Source organism: Schistocerca gregaria, chromosome 6, assembly GCF_023897955.1.
Source record: "Schistocerca gregaria isolate iqSchGreg1 chromosome 6, iqSchGreg1.2, whole genome shotgun sequence".
NCBI classification, from domain to species: domain Eukaryota; kingdom Metazoa; phylum Arthropoda; class Insecta; order Orthoptera; family Acrididae; genus Schistocerca; species Schistocerca gregaria.
Genome location: NC_064925.1, coordinates 489,847,450 through 489,865,627, shown reverse-complemented (window position 1 = coordinate 489,865,627; position 18,178 = coordinate 489,847,450). Strand labels below are relative to the sequence as shown.

Below are 18,178 nucleotides of genomic sequence, written 5' to 3'. Positions count from 1 at the left end.
GTGTGTGTGTGTGTGTGTGTGTGTGTGTGTGTGTGTGTGTGTGTGTGTGTGTGTGTAGGGGGGGGGGGGGGTCTGTTTTCGACAAAGATCGTGTTGGCTGAAAGCTCACTTTCTGACAGTTTTTGTTGTGCTTATCTGCTGCTCAGCATCTCTGCTGTATGGTGAGTAACAACTACCCTTTTCATAATATTGTTACATTCCATCCTGGATTTTCCATTATTTGTGAAGTTAAATTTTTAGACACATTGTGTGTGTGTGTGTGTGTGTGTGTGTGTGTGTGTGTGTGTGTGCGTGTGTGTGTGTGTGGGAGGGGGCGTCACTTTTTGTTTTCTAATTCATTGTTAACATTCACCAGAGCAGTAATGTTTCAAAATAATGGACTGATACTAGTAAATCAATATGGTCTACACTTTTGTTTGGGTCTTTATATTTTTCTTCTAGATGAAATATTTTAGTGTGTTGTCTGATTCCTCCCATCTCCCATGTCTGTTCTGTTACCGTTCCCAGATTTTCATTGCAGTTTGCAGACCACAATAGAATGTATTTGAAACACTATCTTCCATAAATTTACATTGTTTTTACACACTTTAAAATTTTTTGATCTTTGAGCTTGTTATTTTTGCTTGAAACTTCTTGCAGAAATTTCAGATAATTTTACCTCTGTATAAACTCCTGGAATTTTGACATTCATATATAGGTAATGCACTAATTACATATTGCAAACAAGGCGTGTTCTTTCAGCTTTCACAATTTTTTCATTCAATTATTATTTTTTTTAATTGCTGTCATAAGGCACAGATACAAACTGGTAACTGCCAACAATTTCCCTTTTAAAAGGAAACAGTGTGAAAAAGATAACCTGCTATGCACCACACAGAAGAGGCACTGGGTGGCGAAACAACAACGAAAAGATTGCTACATATTATTCACCTATTCAACAGACAGTACACACACACACACACACACACACACACACACACACGTGCAAAACGCGAAGACAACAGTTGTCTATGTCTGATGAAGGGCTTAGTCTGACCGTTGAACATTATCAGTAGCCTCTTTCAGTGTGCTTGTCTGCCACTAAATGCTGCTTCTATGTGGTGAGTAGCAATCTATCCTTTTCACTTTGCTGTTATTCCATTCTGTATTTGCTATTGAATCCCATATTTAATGTTCATAAAAAACAGTGTGTAACTGTGTGCTCCACCAGTTGAAATGGAGACATTATGGGGTAGTGCAATAGTTAGATGACTACTTGCAAAATGGAGAAAGTCCAGGTTTGAGTTTTGATCCTGGTACAAATTTTCGGTTGTTCATTCAGACACATATGTAATCAGTTGTTGTACCAGTATATGTGATCATCACAGTCTTTTTATTTATCTTTTATCTTGTCTAATCACAGAAAAATTGACAATATTCCAATTGATCTTTGAATGACAGCATCATGTATAATTACCTTACTCTTCATTACAGATGGATTGCAGCTGGTTGCAAGAATTTCTGTGGCAGTTGGACATGAAGCTAGTCATGGTAGTTGTAATGGGATTAGTTGTTCAGATGCCTGTGAGGTAACTTCAACATAATCAATATATACTAGTGTGTGTGTGTGTGTGTGTGTGTGTGTGTGTGTGTGTGTGTGTGTGTGAGAGAGAGAGAGAGAGAGAGAGAGAGAGAGAGAGAGGGGGGGGGGGTGGGGGGGGGGGCGAGTGCAGAGTTGCCACAGGTTCTGGAAATTGGGGAATTTCAAACAAGTCAGGGAAATCAGTGAAACATCAGGAAAGGTTGGGGGGGGGGGGGGGGGGGGAGACACTGGAAGAATCTTGTTTTTGTCCCGGTAGATGAAATGGTATGTTTACAGAGGTGGCATGCATCGTTACTGGCTGAGTGCAGCTGAGTATGTGCACTGCTTCCCTACTCCTTCAACCCTATTGCTTCTCTCCTTACTACCACTCCCCTCAGCTTGCAGTCAGTGTTGCCACCTCTTCTTGCTGCTAGTCTAGTTGCTGCCGACAAGAGGCAGGGAGCCATGAGGAGTGGTTTGCTTTGATCTGATTCTCAAGACTAACACAGTGGCTGGAGATGGCGGTCATGTGTACATGAGTTGTGATTGAGTGTGTGCTCTCATTTTCTGACAAAAGCTATGGCTGAAAATTTAGTTGTGGGTGTGTGGATGTATTTTCTACAAGCCTGTCTGCAGCTCAGCAATCATCTTTACAGTGAGTTGCTACCTAAGTATTTGAACAAGTTATCAGTTGCATGGATTGATCAAGTGGTCTCATTTCATCAATATGTTGTCTGTGGCTAGTGAATAGCTGGCCACATGAGTGGATTTTCGTGATGGGTCAAAACTGCAGTGCGTTTCTGTGGGTATCTGTAATGGATCAGGCCTGCCGATCTGATGTCATTTGGTTCCCACTAATGTGCAGGCTCTGCCCGTCAGATCTAGTTTCACCAGCCTGCCTGCAGGCTGGGTCTGTTTGTGTGTGGCGTAATGCAGTGGATTTTTATGGTTTATCCTTGGACCCAGGACTGCAGTGCTCCTCAGCAGGCCAAAGGCCACAGGTGATGGATTTCAGGTATTGTGACGGTCTCACCACAAGTATGTTGTAAAAGTGTGGCATTTTATAGACATTTTATTTGATCTAGAACATTTTGGCACTTCAAAAGTAGTTTATATGTTAGAAAGTATGGATGATAAGAGGAAGAAAATTGCGTCAGTCACTGGCGGTTTGTACGCTGTGTACTCGTATATTTAGTGAAAGAAAAATCACAAAATACCTGTAAAATAATGGATATACCACATTTGGTAATAACGAACATAGTAGAACCAACATTTTATTTGCGGTCACCTACAGTGTTGGTTTACAGAATTCCTCCCAGCCTTATACACTTATTCCAAGAGGCCTGCTTTCTTCTGAGGTTATTTCTGAAATCAGTGAAGGTCTTTTAAATCTATCTTGCGACGCCAAGGAAATGCATTCTTTTGTCACCAAATGTGTGTTTTTTTTTATTGAAATGAAATAACATAATACATGTACTATTTGGCTTTCTTCCTCCATCTAAAAATAGTTCATTACAAAAGATGTTGATGTTAGTACTTTAGATCTTGGCTCACATCAGGAAATGCCATCGGCTTGCAAGTTTTTTTTTTTTTTTTAGATATTTCCTCATTTGCATTATTGTTTCTTGTTGTTATGTAGCTGCAAAGACAAACTTGCGTCTTAACTTACCCTTGAGATCTCAAAATTTGTCGGAGAAAAATGCTAAAACTTGCCTGGAAATCAGGGAAATACCAGGGAATTTCACTTGGGGAAACTTGTGGCAACCCTGGTGTGTGTGTGTGTGTGTGTGTGTGTGTGTGTGTGTGAGAGAGAGAGAGAGAGAGAGAGAGAGAGAGAGAGAGAGAGAGAGAGGGGGGGGGGGGGGGGGGGGAGATTGGTAGGTAGGTTGGGGCAGGTTGGCTTTTGCTCTTTTACCATTGAAGAGACTTTGAGAAATAGATCTCAATGCAGAATTTATGTGCTATTCCTAAAAATTTAATATATACGAACTAGTAGTAGAGCTCTATGCAGAATTTATCTGCTGTTCCTAAAAATTTAATATTTCTGATCTTGAAGAAATGGCTAATATTGTCCAGGCATACCTATGAATATGAATAACAGTGAAAGTTCCTCTAAATACAATAGAAATTGCCTGTGCTCAGTTTGTATTTTAAAATGACATGGTTTGTTACCAAAATAAAGCTATTGTCTGGTTCATGTTTGTTTGGTGCCACAGTAATTAACGAGCTGGAGGTGAAAGATACTATGGCTGAAAGGTTGTTATATGGCCGTTAGGGGCAGACTCTATATGTGTAATGAAGTGGTCGGTGCAACACACCGGAGTAACTTCTTGGTACTGATTAATTTTAACACTGGCGTTGACTTGAACTGATTTTTTGTAAGCTATACCGTGTTGTTAGTTACTTTGAGCAAAGCACATTTTTCTGATATTTTAGTTAAGAGTCAACAGTGATTTGCAGCAGGCTCCACTCAGTCATATCATTACTTTGTCAGCCACCACCAGAAAGTTCATTGAACAGTGCTAAAGATTTATAAGATGAGTTACATATTTAGTAATGTTTATTTATTACCATATTTTTATTTACTTAGCGCATCAGTATTTCAAATATTTTATGCTTGTTCATCTTCTAATGTAGTTTTCAATAAAGATGTTTTCAAAAGCTATATTTATTTTTAATTATTAATTTAAAATACCTATTTTTGTATGCTGTTGCTTTGAAGCATCATCATCACACTCTCACAAACGTTTGCATTCAGTCCTTTTTCTCTTTCCTTGCATAAGTGTTATTGTGAAATATTGAGGTACATCATTTTTGTGACTCGTGACTATTCATCTTTATCTGCTTAAATTGAAACTACCAAGCATCCATCAATAAAACAAATCTCCAAATGCTAACCCTTCTGTCTTAGGTATGAAAGGAGAACAAATATCCTTTGACACTTTCATTTATGTTCTTAAAAATGGCAACTGAAACAGTCTCAACAAATCAGTAACACCCTTTTCAATCAATTCTTCTTGGTTGAAACTATAGTGGGGCACCTGTATGAATGAAATAAGGTGGAACAAGTCATTTTTCCAACACATGGCAGGGATGCTTACAGCAGCCAGTAATATACAATGAAGAAACTGTTAGTCTTGGTTGCAGGGATGTATTTGTTATTTATTTACCAATGACACGTATTGCCTGATTGAGGCATCTTCAGAGCCGCTGAATAGTAGATGGTGTTAGGTACATGGGATACTGAGCATACAGAATGCCCCAGCAAATAATTGACCTTGTCAAATATCTGGAAACTTTGCATAATGGCCTTTATGAGGCATTGGACATAGTCCAATGGATGCAATACAGGATCAGGCCTACATAATTTTGTCACCATGCAATTGTGTTGGAGGTGTAGTTGCTAATGTCTGGGCTATACACATAGTATTGTGTGTCAAGCCCAGACACCTCAGACATGTTTGCATTTTGACTGACCTTTGGAGACCTGATCCTGTTTTTCATTCATAGGACTACGTTGCATCTCTCAACAAGGCAATCGCGCAATGTTTCCAGATATTTGATGAAGGCAGGCAGTTGTTGGGACATTCTGTGTGCTCGGTATCCCATACACCTGATATCATCTAATATTCAGCCAATCTGAAGATGCCGGAATCAGGCGAAACACATCATTGGCAAAGAAATAATAAATACATCCCTGCAACCAAGACTGGCTGGTTTTTTCATGGAACAAATCAGTTTAGTGGCAGTGGATTACCTTGATGCATAATTGGGTTGCGAGTATGGCTGCATTTCTGTTTTCAGAATACTAAGTAGCACAATGGCATATATTTAACAATGAAAATATTGGTCTGTAATACTAATGATCAGCAGGAACTCTACGAAACTGTAGCAGAAGTACAAGACGATTTGAAAAACTAAGTTGCTATTATGGCAGGCCACATAACTTTTATTGAACGCTACTGTACACCTCAAAGTGACACTGATCCATGACACTTCTTTTCAAAATAGTCAGAGTATCTGTAAACAATGGTCACAACTTTCTAAGAGTCGTTCAGTTCCTTGACGATAGAACTCCACATCTTGATCATGGAACCATTCAAAAACAACAGTGCGGATGTCCCTATCTGAAAATCTGGGAATGAGTACTTCCATAGACTCGACATAATCATTTATGGTTGAAGATGATGGCCCACTTGCCGATATCACCATTGTCTGTGTGGAGTTGGTGAAATCGTTGGAGCCACTACACTGTTGCTTGATGCAACATTGCATTAGGCCCATAAGCCACGAGAATTTCTTGGTGAATCTGTGTACAATTTAGATGTTTTGCCCACAAGAATCACACCATCCCGCATACTTCACATTGGGAGTACATAAAATCAAGTCGGTGCGCCACTTCAGTCCCACACTGGTGCACCTGTTATCTGTACTGCAACAGAACTTTATCTGCAGGAAACCCAGAAAAGCTCTTCTCAAAGAGGGCCACTTTTATTGCACATTGGTTTTAATGTGGAACTGTGTGAAAAAATTTACTTTTTGGAAGTCCCTATGTTGCAGGCAAAGCTTACAGGTTGTCAAGTCAGCTCAAAAGCTTTTAATTTGTCCAATGTCACACCATGGAACTTGACAGGCATCACATGGTCAGCACAACCTAGAAAGACCAGTATCAAAAACAAGAGAACAATATCAAGAAACTTTGCCCCCCCCCCCCCCCCCCCCCCCAATACTGGTACCATGAGCAATAATGAGGTCATGATAGCAACCAGTCTGCATGGTCTTGTAGTAATTGCTCATCTTGTAAAAGTGTTTCAGAAGTACAGATTTATGGACAAGGAGCGATTTTATTTTGCCATGGAAGGAAATAACAGGAAGTTAGAGGAATTGAGCCTATGGTTATGTGGAAACTATTTTACACCTGAAAGTGGTCATTCATGGATGATATTTTGTAACTTGGATAGAAACCTGATTCAAGTAGATTTGAAATCTACAACTAGTGCCAACATGTTAGTGTATGAAACTGAATGGAAGCAAAAATATTTAGATGCCTATATTATTGCCAGTGTCACTGTTTAGCCTCCTGCAAAGCAGTGCCAGCAAACAGTACAGGAGTCAAGCAGCATGTTTAAAAGGTGGAAGTCCCATCCAGTTCTGCCTTGTAATGGTCTGTCAAAACTTCAGAAATAAATAAATATCTTTGTTTTTCTGGTGGGTGAATTGAACTAGGGTAAAGCTGTTGTGTTTGTGGCTGAGTGAGTCATCGAAATGGTGGTAAGTTTCAGTGAGTGAGTGTTACTCCCGTCATCTTCTGGTGAAGAAGCAACAATGTAATGGGAATGACACTCATTGAAATGTAATCCTGTTTCAATGAATTCATGTCTGAAACCCTGAAAGTTTTAAATACCCTAAAAAAAATTTCCATCTCTTTCATGACGTGTGTAAATCATATTTTTTTGCTGGGATCAGCTTTCTCAGAATTGTTTCGACCACAAGAAATCTCTATGGCATGGGCACCTGTGTGATGGAAGTAAGCACAAACTGGCATTCTCAACACAGTTCAGTAAAGGAAACTGTGATGCCTGTCACAAGTAGGGCAAAGCGGCTTTAGTGTGCTGTTCAGTCTGTCAATGTGTCTTGAAGTGCCATTTCAAGCATAGATTTGTGCACACACTGTCACTTTACATAGAAAAGATTGTCAGCTTTGTACTGTTTCCCCTGCGTGGACTTGGGTTAAAAAAAAAGTAAACTAAATATTACGATAAATTTTATAAATAATCGACAAGTACGCCAAAGAAGAAGAGAGAGAACTACAATGGACATGGTATTCCATGGACTCTTGCACTTCTGTCCATGAGCTATCTTTCCTTTGTCATTTGCTTATCTGCTTGGATTCGGACCTAAGAGGACGTTCTTGTGTAAAGCTCATCTTACTGTACCAGCTGATAATGTAAGTTGTACTTAAAACTCAAAAAATATAATGGTTATTTTGTCAAAAGAATTTGTGTGTGTGGTCAAGTAATTGATCGTCTGATACCTAGACTGTCTTAAGTAGATATGTGCCTTAACAAAGAATTTTCATTGTTTGGTGCCATCTTAGAAAAATCTTTAACATTTTTCTTTTAGCTCATCTAAGAGACGTGTCATCGGTTAGGACAAGTAACTTTATTTCAGATCCCATGAGACCGGAGGCAGCTACTAATGATTTAACAATTCTACTTACAGATTTTCTTTATGTAACGAGATAACATCCCAGGCAGAAAAGGTCTGGTCACAGGATTCCAGTTCCATTATGGGATTTCATTTGTAGATGCTACTCTTGTTATCTTATATTGGAGAATAGAGATGAAACCATGATATTAAGTTACGTACTACAGTAGTGTACACTGAACAGACTTGGCAAATATTCTCTGGTGCAATAAGCACACGACTCCTCACGAGCCTAGTGTTGGATAAATTAGAAAAGGCAATTAATTTTCGACAATTTCATAACTACCCTGAGAACTGAGCTAGTTTACCGAGTGCTCATACACGTTGGGCTAAATTAGACATATTACACTGTTAATAACATTCCTACATTAGTTATTTCTCTTTTATGCTGAGCCATTGCATTGATGTGTGTTTATTTTTCGTATAAGAGATGGCTCATATTTTATTTTAATACATTACACTAATAGTCACAAAACAAATAAAAAATTTTATTTTATTACATTACGGCACGAGAACTTGACAGCTGTCTTTATGGTGGCAACTGAGAGGGCAATGTTGACACACTTATGCAACTGTCCCCATGGGATCAATTTGGTCTCTGGACCTCCATTCCAAATAACAGCACCATACCCCTGTCTACGCAGCACCATTTTGTGTAAAGATGCTCTGGAATGGAAAATAGATTAATGGTGTCAGGAACTTTCCACTTACAAGTGCAGGATTTGTCTGGTGTTTCATGGTTATCATAGAAGACTGTGGGGATGGCCAGGTAGCTACAAATGTTTCAGGCCCTCTGTTCCACGAGTTCAACAAGGAGATGTGTCTGTAATGTTTTGGTCAGGGTCGTGTACAGATGTAGGGCATTACTCGCTGCTATTGATTGTAATTTGAAGGACGTGTTGTTTAGGGACAGGATAGTTTGACCAATTCTCCAGCACTACAGTCAACATTTTACAATGAATTTGTCTTTCAAGGTGGTGATGCATAAATACAACTTGCCCACCATATGAACAACTTCCTCTTAGGAGCAGCTTGGTTTCCTCAAATAGTTTCACTCCACTCTTGCCACATTCCTTACACTGCAAAGCTTTATTTATTAGTTCAAATAGAGCAGAGTGTTCAACAATTAAACAACCTGAATTAATCGTTGGCATATCTCTATTACCAGCATTAATATTGTCAAGACCATTGTCCAAATATTTCAGTTTTAGCTTCAAAACACTTGGAGTAGTTGAAGCTGATTCAAGTGTTGTATCACATTGTATTTCAGTATTAGCACAGTTAATCCATGTGGTGAACCAATTTCCATAAGATTTACATTGTTTAACACCGAACTTCTTAATTCTTCCCATTGCTTTCAAGTGGAATAAGCAGCTCACACATGTAACAAGAAACTCGTACACACAATTACTTCACTGTAAACAAAATATTTGCACCAAAACAACAGAAAACAATGATTAAACTCTCTGAATAAATAAAAGGTAAACAACTGTAAACCTTTCACAGGTTAGACAACTTAAGGAATGAAAAGTCATAAACAAAATAAATGAGAGCAAAACTATATCTTTAACAGAACTGAGTGCGTACCATTGGAACCTTGTGGTGCATGTAGCCATGTTGAAATTCCTCTGATTTTGGTACTTTCTGTGGTCCATTTTCCTGGAAATAAACTTTTTCTTGTTCAGAAAACTACAGAAATTTTTTAAAGACAAAAATTAAAAAAATTGATTTTTTGACAGTTACTCATGCGCAAGTCCCCTTAAGCCACTGCATCTGATGTAGTTGACAGAGAGAGGTTAAGACAATGATTGGTGAGAATTACATCTGCACTTGCCAGTAAATTTATTAAATTTTTGAGTTACAGTTTGTGGTTATAACAGTATTTAATCCAGGAACAGAAAGCATTCCTATAGGACCTAGGAAAAGAAAGCATGACTATGGGAAAGATTGACAGGTGTAGCTGTTAAAAGTGAGAGTTGGGATTTAACATTATAATCTTTAACCAATGGTGGCTGTACCACAAAGACAAAGTGGAAATCATCAGTACGTCTGATGGTATCATTGCACCAAAACTGAAAGAGAAATTTATTTTTTCTTTGCTTTAAATGGATCCATAGCAGACATGTTAGTGATGTGGAAGTGGCTACCAGTTGTTAAGCTAGATTATGCATTTCTTTCCTAAAAAATGTAATAACAACGGATTTACAGGGGCTCTGTTTTTCCTATTGCAGTAATGATTCTGCTCACAGACCATCCAAAAGATATACATTTTTTGAAGAATGTAGAGTAGAGGTTTATCATCTCAAAAATGAAACAAGGCATAGTACTGCTTTTAGCCCCCAGAATCTCTGTGCCTGCCTTCAAAACATTTTCAAGGAGGCATACCATGAAGTCTACAATAAGCAGATTGAGAGTGTGAAGGTAACTTTAATGGCAACTAGGAATTTGATTTACTTTTTCAGAACTTTCAGAGTGCCTTCTCTTATGATACAAATACTTGGAATCTCAATTAGATATGTGTTTGTTTTGCACTTACCTTTCAATTTCAGCTTGTTTTGCTTTTTTTTATATTTTCATTTTGTAATTAAATCAAACTAAGAAATCTTTAGTAGAAAGCCAAAACATGGATGAAACTCTCAAAGATATATGATGATGGGAAGTAGGATGGTGATGGCCAGATTTACATTTACAATAGCATGAAAATTGGAAATTTGAGTTTTGAAGAAAGGAGAATAAGAAAGATACTTCAAAATCAGAAATGGGTATTAAGCATTATTAATTTAAATATTATAATAAAATACATACATCAGTCATTTTAACAATATCTTAAAGTAGAATATAATTTTACAGTCTCATTATTTTGTACTGGAACAGAAACACACGGTGTAAAGTGTATTGACAGCAGAAACTGGGTGTGTAAGAATATAGTTTCAGAGAAAAGACACATGAATTAATGATTGCTTCTGGACTCTTTGATAAACATAGTATTCATTTGATATTTTATTTTTGCACATAATTTGTGTTACCCAAAAGTGCACTTTGGATATTAATGTTACAGAAGAATTGGCACAATATACCCTGATGTTCTCATTTATACCATGAAGTAGAAACGAATCATGACAGGTATAATATAAATGCAATTACCGTCAATGTGAGTGAAATGCATGAAGTTATCTCATTCTTACAAAGCTAAAATCGTACTAAAAATGTATTCTATTATAGTGCATAACAATTGTTCTTGAAAAGGACAGATGTATTTTTCTTCAGTCAAATATACTTCAAGCGAATTATCTTTAAATAAAATAATCCCCTGAACAAAAAGGAAAAAAAAAAGAACTTATGCTTACGAGCGACCAAGAGTTTGGGAAGGGATCATAAACATACATTTTGGAAAGACATTCATCAGGATAAATGGTCAGAAAAAATGGGACTGTTCAGGGATTAAGCGAAAAGTAACACAAGTCTAGGAGTCAAGAGCAGGAGAGAGTAAAAGGATGAGAAAGCAGTACACAGAGTGTGTGCAAGTGTGGGTACACATTGATAACCACAGAAACTGGACAAAAAATAGCACTGTGAAATACTAAATATTTTCAAATGTAAGTCCTTCGGTTTTCTTCATGTTACATAAAGTTTCTATTTGAAACTAGCAAGACATGGTGTTATTGATACCAAAAATACTGAGGCATTTTAAATTGTTTTACAAAACTGACAAGATATGAAAAACAATTAAATGCAAAAATAATGTAGATATCTTAAACTGTACTGTTCCAGCAATGAATCTTAGAGCATCTATCCATTGAGTAGTGCAACATGATCTCCCACCCTCTTCCCTACACACAAAGCTAAGTCTTTTCTAAAATCAAATGAACTGCTCCAGATAATTTGGGATATAAGTGGTCTACCTAAGCTACACCTGGAAATTTCTTTTCAAAATTATCAGTGTTAAATATTTTTTGAGATCCTGTACAATGAGCAGTCTATTATCCAGGCTGATTGAAACCCTTTGAGTAACAATTGTATAGGTGATAGACGATCCTGTGATGATTAATTTAGATAAGGAACAACTAGTTCAAAATTAGTGTTTCAGCCAGAAGAAAGTCTTGAATGACAAGTGCATGTGAGGCAGTTCTTTGTAAAATGTTTGTGTTTCATAACAAATAATTGCCTCCTGCATCAACTTGTTAGCATTACCTTGAAAAATGATACACAATCATTTGTATTGTGTTAGCATTGGAAATGACCTCTGTCTGCAGTTTACAATTGTACACGATAGAATTTTTCAGTGGATCTAATTGCTACAGAGATATAATGAAGAGCTCTTTTTGAGAAAGAACGGTGTGCGAGGATTGTAGGCATTTCCTGTTATTAAATGCTCAATTATATGAAAACTTATATCTCAAAAATTTACTAAAACTGTGTGGCACACACAAAATTCTTGAATATGTTTATTAACTATAGCTCTTTATGCAAAAGTAAATTGTTTACCTCTCAAATTGAGTAAATTCTGATGATCACACCGAGAAAGTTATTGAAAATGCTTCCTCTAAGACTAATGTGGCTACTATTGTAATCCTGCAGAAAGTATCAATGGGTGATGCCATATTGCTGATAAGCGTCATTTGACCATAGTAGGACCACAGTGCTACAAAAACTCAGGGAAGATACCATCAACACCTGCTATTCAAGAAAACTAATGCCATTGCTATACTCAAGCCAAAGTCGAAAACTACTGTCCCGTTGGTCTCCTTAGTGCCACATTGAAGCCCGTAACAGAATCTACTCAGCCATCAACAATCATGTCCCCAGAGAGCAAGCTGGGTGTAGACCAGGAAAAGGATGTGAGGAACAGGTTCTAGCAATGGCAACTTATATCAGAAATGGCTTTGAGAAACAGAAGATAAACATGGGGGTCTTCTTATATCTAACTGCAGCCTCTGATACCATTTGGGGTGACAGACTCCCGTTCAGATTCACCATCCATTCCATGTCAAAAACTAACCGCTCCATTCGGCAACATGCTGAACAATAGACACTTCCGAGTTTACTCAGAGAACTCTAAAAGCACAGTTCACAAGATAAAAATAGTGGTTTCCCACATGGTTCTGTTTTTACCCCACTCCTTTTTAGTTAGTAAGCATATTCCTTCCAGAAATAAAGTCCAGTATTTATATTATATACATGTGTGTGGTGTCTGTTCTGTCTAATGTGCCTGACAGAACAGATATCACATACTATTATGATTCAGTGGCTGCTGTGAGTATCAATATTCAGAGAAACTTAAAACTTTGATTGGTTAAGAAGGATGTCCAGATGGCTGAGGCAGTTAAGGCAACTGTTGTAGAGAAGTGAAACATTGGGGTTTGAGTCCCAGTCCGGCACAAATTTTCAACTCGCATCATTGATTAATTTCAATGCCCTAATTCGGCTGGCATTAGAAAAATTTCCCTGACTATTAAATTTATTTATGCTAATGATATTGCTCTGATTAATTAGGATCAAAGCTTTAGGGCAGCTGAAGCAACAGTAACGTCAGACCTGAAGGCAACGGATGAATACTTCAAATGTAACTCTCCAACAAAATCCTCGAAAGACCATTGTATCAGCTTTCCATCTAGGGAAGAAACAAGCAAACTACAAACCTGACATCACATTTAGAGATAACTCTCTCCAATATTGCAGCACTCAAAAATGCCTAGGTGTGCCCCTGGATAGGTTTTAACATACGAAATCCATCTCCTAAAATCAAGATTCAGAACAATATCCTCCGGAAGTTCAGAGGAACTGACTGAGGTGCCACAACAACAGTCTCAGTCATCAGCTATAGCTCTTTCATACTCAGTTGGAAAATACTACTGCTTTACCTGGTGAAACAATGCTCACACTAAAATAATTAAATAATTGAAACATATCTCAAGCAAGCAATGTGCCTCATCACAGGATGTATTTGTCCCTCAAACACATACCAGCTACCGGCTCTAAGTAATATTCTACCACCATCCATAAGAAGATCACACTCGTAGCTGAACAAGTGTTAAAAAAACCAGTATATACAGGAATATCACTATAAGAACTGAACTGACTGAGGTCTTGAACACGATCGTGGTTCATAGCAGCCAGCCTGCAGGACTGTAACTGCAACATGCAAGAAGCCTGGCAGGAGCAGTCTTCCATGAAGCATCACCAACAAACAAAACCCCACGGGAACAAATAGCAGTTTTTCATCTATCCTAATGACATCGGTGCACCCTGAATCAGATCAGAACAAACTGAAACAGATGTGGGGAGCATAGCTGCACCAATGAGGATGGAAGTCCTCCCTTGAGTGTGACTATTGCAAAGAGCAGCAAGCAGTATGTCTCATAACATTTGAATGTTTGCTTAGAACATTCAAAGGGACACGGAAACCTTCATAATTTGTCTTCAGAAGCTTCTGACTAGATTTCAAACCTGGGCTTAGAGCTCTGAACCCACAATGAACTTGAGATTTTGTGTATCTGTGTAGAAATTTATATATTTTTTGTAAACAGTTATCTAGTATTTCTCCTGTCATCACACGATAAATAATATAATAATACAATTACACTTACATCCGGTTGGGTCCTTCTGAGCAGCACAGCATCTCTAGCTGGCAGGTCACGTGGGCTCATCAGCCAGCTTATTTGAGCCAGTCTGCTGCAGGCTAGTTTTCACTTCTGTTTGATAGCTAATGTATTCATATTTGTGACCAATTTAAGTATTCATAATGACTCTGTACTATGCCAGTTATGTTTGGATAGTCTTTGGATTGATTGTGTTATTTGTGCATGATGACTGAGCTTGGTTAGGACTTGAGTATAGTGATGTCTGCCTACTTCTGTTGACTTCTACTTTAGTGGACTGTGATTCCATTTTCGCCAAATGATTGATTTCAGCCTGGCCTACAAATAGATCCCGTCACTGTAATTCAAGTTGTGCTACTTCCAATTGTTTTCATTTGTAGTCCTGGAAAAGTCCCAGGATCAGTAACTCATATGGACTATGTGTCGTTTACTGTGTTCAAGAAGCTGTTACTAAATGGTTTTGTGATCTATATTGGAGACTACAAAAGCTGTGATTGAAAATGATGGAGAAAGGAGGAGGAGAAGTTCATTTATGGTACAGTAACATGAGGTTGCTGAGAACAATCGATTCCTAAACCAGAAAATAATAAATTTTGACCCTGTTGAGCCATATAGAGACAGAAATTTATAATAGTGTATTTGGTATTGACACATGTTGCGAGTGCTAAAATTTCTGCATTCCATTGATTTTGCTTAGACTTCATTGCTTTGGTATTGCATATCTGATTTCCATGTAATTGTGGATTCGGTATCAATGGCTCTGAGTCATTCATTTATGAACATGATCAAGAGTGAGAACTAAGACCATGAAACATGGTATTTGGAATAGCAGGTAATAGTTTCTTTTTTTTATTTAATTTATAATAGGCATCAAAGGTTTGAGACGGCATTCCAGTAGTGATAAGCTACAAACCCGGTTTACACTGAGCGACGTGGTAGTGTGTTTGTAAATCGGACATTCATTCATGAGGAGGGAGGTCAGATTCCCATTTGGCCATCCTGATTGAAGTTTTTCATGTTTTCCAGAAATCATGGGTTATTCACTTCCCCATTCTTATCCACTTACTACAGCTTGTACTCTTTGTCTAATAGTGTATTGTCAATGGGGCACTGTACCCTAATCTCTCCTTTCTCTTAACTGCACTCTTCACTTTTTATTGTTATCACAGGTATCATTACTCAGTGTGCACAGTCACACTGGAATGAACTGATGATGCTATGCTTACTGTCATCACTAGAGATGATTCAGAAGTAGATGTTGCAAAGTAGCTGGATTACCTCTGGAATGCATTTAAACTTGTGATTTTATTCTGGTAAATGTGATAGTTGTTGGAAGAGTAGACAGCTACCATTAATTTGTCTTGAAAAGTGATGGCTGTAACAACAAAAAGAGGCTGATACAATCAATGTAACATGAAAACAAAGCAACAGTCAAATGGTTGTTTCTGATAAACAAATGTTGATTTTATTTTACATCCAAAATATTTGACTCTTTAGATAATAGATTCCATGCTACAAAATCAGAATTATTGTAACTACTGTACAGAGTGGGCAGAGAGTAAGTTGGTGTACTATTCATGAATGATAATAGGGACTACAAATGAATAGCTAAAATGTCGAAATTAATTGTATTTGATGATCCATAAAGTGAACATTATAATAATGGGATAGACTATGGAGAGGAGAATAACGGAAGAGACTGTAAGAGAAGAAGATGTATACAGTTGTATCAAGTATCCAAAAGGCAACAGCGCAATGAGAAGTATTGAGAAAACAGTAGTAAACTTCAAGAATTTTTGAAGTCGTAACTAGAATATATGAAATCTTGTATTGTAGTTTAACAAAGAATGATCAATCAAGACCACAGATTTTGTTTGTTTTCCTGGTAACTGATTTCTGTCACAGACAGTCCATCTTCAGACCAATATGTGTCTCCATAGGTAATGTGTAGTCAGTGCGCAGAGCCTTTGTAGGCGCTAAGAGGCACCTGTCATTACCTGCTGTTGACAGTTGCCTCTTAGTACATTCAATGGTCCTGTGTATTGACTCCATATTTCACTAATTGGAGATACATATTGGTCTGAATATGGTCTGTGTACCACAGGAATTGGTTACCAGAAAAATAAATAAAATTTGTAATCATGATTGATAGTTCTTTGTCAAACTTTGAGAAGGTAATTAATTTTGGAGATTAAAAATATCATTGTTTCAGTACTCTTCCAGGAGATAGATCAACAGCAAGTTCAGAAGTGGATTTGTTATGAAGATTCTTCACAAATGTGTTTTTAATATGTTGAATGTAGCAGTCTCTATCTTTCACAGAAAGATCAGATGGCCTCAAAATGAAACTGTGGTTTTAAGCAATATTTGAAGTGACCAACAGAATAAACAGAAAGTGGAAAGAAATGGGAGGGGTGTCTCTGAATGGTATGCAGGAAAATAAAAGTACAACAGTTTACATATAGCATGTACCGGATGTTCAAAAAGTCTCTCTGCAATGCTGTATGTTTGTTAGCCACACATGCAGTGAAATACAAGTTATTAATTTACTGAAAATCATACGACATGGCATGCATGGCTAACAATCATACGACTCTGCGGAGAGACTTTTTGAACACCCCGTATGAAAGAGAGCAAAAGAAACTGGAAATTATTGGATGTGGTGCATCTTTGTGGAATTTGCGTGGTCCCTGGAGCCGTCCAGACTAGGCCCGTAGACAGTCTCCTTACCAAAGTGGGAATCTTACCTCCTCAGTTCTGACTGTACAAATGCTCGCTCACTTGTACAATCACCGTAGGATAATTTCCAAATTATCTGACTTACAGTATTCATTTTTCTTACAGGTGGTATTAACCCCATGATATTTGCTCATGAGTTTAGAGTTTCCCAGTAGGAGTGCATCTGCAAACACCCCCCCCCCCCCCTCACCCCCCCCCCCTCTCTCTCTCTCTCTCTCTCTCTCTCTCTCTCTCTCTCTCTCTCTCTCTCTCTCTCTCTCTCTCACACACACACACACACACACACACAGGTGGAGGACCAGGAAAGAGGAGAGGACTGGACATGTATATTCAAATGAAGAATACAAGTTTGATAGCTGATCTACACCAACTAATACTTCTTTTTGTGTGCCTTCTCAATGTAACCTATACACACTGAAATTATTTTTGTTGCCATTTTTTGTCTTCCATCCATGATCTTTCCATTATCCTATTAAGTTGCCAGAAATAATTCTGCATAGTAATTTTATTGTTTGTAACAACACTGCCAGCTCACAGGATCAGAAAGTATGTACATACATGTTAGTCCTACATTCACTTTATTAGAAGACTGTTTTGGTGGAGAAAAAAATAACATTCAGCTTCTTTGCACATAATTGTATGAAAGAACCTATTTTGTATCCACACTGTATAATTTCTACACCAGTGAGGTAACAAAATAGCTCCTTCACCAGCATTGTCATACATTAAGTTTTTATCACATCTCAGACTTACTTAGAAATATTTCAGGCAAAAAGCTGCACAACTGGAAGTACTATTGTGACTTGTAACTGTGATGCAATGTAATTGTTGTACACTGAAATCAACAGAGGCAAAAATATGCACACTGTATATTTTGTTTTAAAATATGTGTTCCCAGAGGATATGGATGAACTTCATATTTAGATGTAATATGAAGATTTCAACTTTATGTATTTTCGCTTTTATTTTACAACTGAAAGTAGCTGCTTCTACATTGAAATGTTCCATCATAATGTCATAGTTGTTGGAGGAATTAGTTTCATCTCTCCTTTTTGATTTCCTGTGACATGTC

The 18,178-nt window shown here is 37.6% G+C and overlaps 1 protein-coding gene across 1 annotated transcript in view; it reads left to right on the top strand.

Annotated features, from left to right (window-relative positions):
- The window catches only part of LOC126278509 (endonuclease G, mitochondrial), a 52,837-nt gene extending 48,611 nt beyond the window's left edge, over positions 1-4,226 (top strand). The window contains exon 7 of the mRNA XM_049978675.1: positions 1,474-4,226. The gene's annotated coding sequence lies outside the window, so the exon portion shown is untranslated. The remainder of the gene's footprint in view (positions 1-1,473) is intronic.
- Positions 4,227-18,178: the final 13,952 nt, after the last annotated feature.